The 4,694-nt window shown below is 48.8% G+C and overlaps 1 pseudogene; it reads left to right on the plus strand.

Annotated features, from left to right (window-relative positions):
- Nucleotides 1–3,445: 3,445 nt before the first annotated feature.
- LOC125556463 lies at nucleotides 3,446–4,058 on the plus strand (annotated as a pseudogene).
- The last annotated feature ends 636 nt before the right edge of the window (nucleotides 4,059–4,694 follow it).

Consider the following 4,694-nt stretch of genomic DNA (forward strand, 5'->3'; position numbering starts at 1 on the left):
ATCCACTTTCAGGACTTGCAAATTTTTCGATCGCACAAAGACACTAACTAATCAAGTTAGTGTTCCTAAAGCAGAAAGATAATTATTCATCCATTAAACAGTAAATGGAGAAAGGGGAGTAAAAATGTTCTGCACACTTCTGCCACTTACAAACTACTTCTATGAAGAGCGAGCAAACTGGATTATATATAAGGTATCGTCATATCATCCTAGAAAATTAGTGGACTGAACCATATACATTGGCTTTGATGTCTATTGATAAAGTAGATGTTACCTTTACGAGAACCAGTAAGTTTTATGAATAACTCATCTACATGACCATACATGCTACTACTAAAAAAATAAAAAAGCTAATAGATCAAGTGTGAGGTGAACTGGTAACTTTCTATGAGTTTGTTCATTTGTTGAGTTCCTCTGCTGGATTGCATTCCATGTACCTCCATTTTAATCCCGACATATTATTTTCTGTTCTTTGTAGCTGATCAGCACTAATAGTGTATCTGGGACCGAATAAAGGTTGATGTAACATTAGGCACTCTCCAGATTCTCATTAACTATTCCACGCGACCACACAAAATTCAACATCCATCGCGGACAATCTATACATTTTCAGTGAGGGCCAACTAAATAGATAAACACATAGTGTGCAAGTATTAGGTGTACGGCAACAGACTAAATATTTCAGTCAGTGTCGGTGATGACTAATAGAAAAGGAATTGAAATATCAGGGAAGGGAAAGGGATTCTAGTTGTATATAATTTTCACATGCAACATCCCCTATGTGAAACTTACCTAGGGACTCATAGTTGAATATAATTTTCACAAGTAGCATCTCCTATCCAAAACTTACGTTCGGTGACAAAGCTATATAAACTATCTGATGGTCAAAAAAGAAGCTCTTGACAACCTGCATATCAACTTTTCCTACTACAATGTGACAAAGCTCAGGAGTTCCAGTTTTTCAGTGTTATCCTGACTCTCCGGCGATTATATGTACACCAGCTCTTTCACCCATTGTTATGTAATACTCCCTTCGTAAAGAAATATAAGAGCGTTTGGATCACTACTTTAGTGATCTAAACACTCTTATATTTCTTTACAGAGGGAGTACATTTAAGTTCAAAAGACACCGAGTATAAGATTGTACACTAAGGAAACAAAGGTAAGAACATGCACAAAATATATCTAACCAGGCCAGGGTACATACTCAAATAGCATCCTACCAGTAAGCAGAGGTGTATACTTTCATGTATCAGGCGGTTTTAGCATCAAAAAAATTTGTGAAGAACAATGAATGTATGTGTGCTGATAATTAACCTGTAAAATCATGTGCTACATCGTTATATGTGACTTCTTTTGTGAACTCCAGTTTAAAATGGTCTGTTGATTATCCAACATTAGTATATACTCCCTCTATCCCAAAATAAGTGTCTCAACTCTAGTTCAACTTTGTACTAACAAGACACTTATTTTGGGACAAATGAAATATGTGAAATCAGAAGTGCTCTAAAAGTACTGTGTGTCACTTGCAATCTTGTGAAGATGTGGCCTGGAAATATCAGAAGATCTCTCTCAGCCTACAATGCTCAACTTATTGCAACATGGAAATGACATGATGGCAACCGGAAAATTAGGAACAGAATAATCGTTGCCAATCCAAGATTGTACAAAATCCATTCTTGGAACTGAATGAACAGTTCTTGGGCCTGCAGAAATCAAACAAAACCAATTAGATATTTAAAATCCAATGTAAACTGGTAAGCCGCCAATCCGCCACCAACGTCCTTGAGCCACCATGGTAATTTAAGATGGCCGCCATGTGGTAAATACAAATCAAAAATGTCCTTCAACTCATGAATTGCGAACAAATAAAGGGACTGCCCGACTTGGTATAATTTATTGCGTTTAAACACCAGTGGGGTTGGCAGAAGAAAAGGCATACCGTAATCAGCCAACAGGGTATTTTCAAAATACATATAAAATACCGATGGTTTTGCTCGCTGATCTACCACCATATGGTGCTCTGGTTACGAACCATATACCAACAGGGTATTTGCAATGTGGTATTATCAAAATATATATAGAAATTAAATACTACCAGCAGCAAAGTAACCAAGGCACGACTCATGCTTGGCGCATGGTATCCGTCTAAGAAAGCGGTCCAGCGTTTGGTATTTCTTTGGGAAATATGTAGGTTCAAGCAGAATTTACATACGGTTCACTTAGAGAGCATCAAGATTAAGTACAAAAGCAAAATATATATTGTGTATGTAGTTCAGGACAAAGCATAAAGATTCACAATATTACCAAAAAGTATAGCATATACCATAACTTAATCCAATGCATGCGGGCTACATGCTTTTAAACAAACAACTTGCTCCTGAAACATAACAGTGAGATGATCTTCAATATAACAGTCCAGTTCGACTGAAGCACAAAAACATCACCATATGACACAAAAAATGGCACGTGGAACCCTAGCTCGCGGACTATGTGCACTTGGAGACAACTGGTCTTCATTAATTTAAAAATGCAAGGTTGGACAAAATAGTATAATTAAGATGTAACTTGCCTACCCGTAAAAAAAATGTAACTTGCTGATATAGGAACTGTTGGGAATAAGCCGTGAAAGAGCCCGGGACGCGGTGCACGTGCGTGCGCGGCGGTGAACGCGGCGGGCTCGGCCGTGGCAGCCTGGGTCACGTGTGTGCGTGACCAGGTGTGCGTGCGTGTGTGTCCTCGCGTTCGAGCGCGTGGGCCGTTGTGTGTAGGCGACAGAAACGGAGTGGCGACCACGTCGGGGCGCTTGACCCGGCCTGCGGCGTCTGCGTGCGTGCGCGGCGGATACGCGGGCCTGTGAGCGTGGACGTGGGGGTGTGCGCAGTGGGAGCATGGTGCGGCGCGTCCGTGGGTGTTGGGGATAAAAGGCCAGTTCCCTCCACCGTTGTATATCGCTAGATTGAGTCTGAGCTCGACGAAAAAAAATAAGGACGCCGTTCGTGCGGCGGGTGGAGTTCGTGCTCCGGCAAAACCACTTGTGTCCTTGCGTCCTTGTTCTTCCTTCTTTTTTCTTCTTTGATGTATCAGAGAGTGAGCGAGAGGGAGGTGCTGCTGAGCGAGAGGAAGAGAAAGGCCGCGGCAACAACAATTGGTATACAGAGCTTCGGTTCGGGCGATCACCGGTGACCATGGCGTTGGTTCCTCACGGCGGTGGCGCGGGCGGATCGGCGTCGATGGCGATGCCGATGCTCACGGTGGACAACTACACCGTCTGGGCGATCAAGGCGCAGGCCATCCTCGACGTGCACACCGTGTGGGAGGCGGTGGCGCCGGGCGATGCGGCGGTGAACGCGAGGAAGGACAAGACGGCACGCGCGTTGCTGCTCGGAGCGTTGCCGGAGGACGTGCTGCTCTCGGTGGCGACAAAGCCCACTGCCAGGGAGGTATGGGACTCCCTGAAGGTGAGGTTCGTCGGCGCCGATCGGGTCCGCGCGGCAAGGCTGGCAACGCTGCGTGGGGAGTTCGACCGCTTGAAGATGGCGGACGGCGAGGCGCTGGACGCGTACGCCAGGAGGCTGGCTGGGATGACGGCGAGGTACGCGAACCTCGGGGGAGATGCTGGGCAACGCGGCGCTCGTGAAGAAGCTGCTGGACACCGTCCCGGATTGGCTGTTCCCCGTCGTCGCCGGCATCGAGCAATTCTGCGATGTGACGACCATGGCGTTAGATGAGGCGCTCGGGCGGCTGCGCGCGTTCGACGGGCGGGTTCGGCGCCGTGGACAAGATGGCGGCGAGCACGGGGGTGAGCAGCTGCTCATGATGACGACGCACTGGGCAGCACGGGAGCATCGACACGGCGGTGCTCGGGACGACGACGACGACGGCAAGAGCGTGGCATCGAGCAGCGGCGGGAACCGGCGTGGACGCTGCTACAAGTGCGGCGTGCGCGGCCACTTCAAGAGGGACTGCCCCAAGCTGCGGAGGGAGCCGGCGGTGGAGCGCGCGCTGCTGGCAGACGTCGCCGGCGTCGAGGACGACGGCCTCCTCTAGTTCACGGCTTAGGGGGAGTGTGTTGGGAATAAGCCGTGAAAGAGCCTGGGACGCGGTGCACGTGCGTGCGCGGCCGTGAATGCGTCAGGCTCGGCCGTGGCAGCCTGGGTCGCATGTGTGCGTGACCAGGTGTGCGTGCGTGTGTGTCCTCGCGTTCAAGCGCGTGGGCCGTTGTGTGTAGGCGACAGAAACGGAGTGGCGACCACATCGGGGCGCTTGACCCGGCCTGCGGCGTCTGCGTGCGTGCGTGGCGGATACGCGGGCCTGGGAGCATGGACGTGGGGGTGTGCGCAGTGGGAGCGTGGTGCAGCGCGTCCGTGCGTGCTGGGGATAAAAGGCCAGCTCCCTCCACCGTTGTATATCGCTAGATCGAGTCTGAGCTTGAGGAAAAAAAATAAGGACGCCGTTCGTGCGGCGGGCGGAGTTCGTGCTCCGGCAAAACCACTTGTGTCCTTGCGTTCTTGTTCTTCCTTCTTTTTTCTTCTTTGCTATATGAGAGAATGAGCGAGAGGGAGGTGCTGCTGAGCGAGAGGAAGAGGAAGGCCGCGGCAACAACAGGAACATGGATTTCCAGAGTTCAGTAAGGCAATAGGTTTCTCATATTTATGATTGGGTAGGCACGTAAAAGGAAGTGAAGGTGCATT

The sequence above is a fragment of the Triticum urartu genome, chromosome 5 (genome assembly GCF_003073215.2).
Source record: "Triticum urartu cultivar G1812 chromosome 5, Tu2.1, whole genome shotgun sequence".
NCBI classification, from domain to species: Eukaryota; Viridiplantae; Streptophyta; class Magnoliopsida; order Poales; family Poaceae; genus Triticum; species Triticum urartu.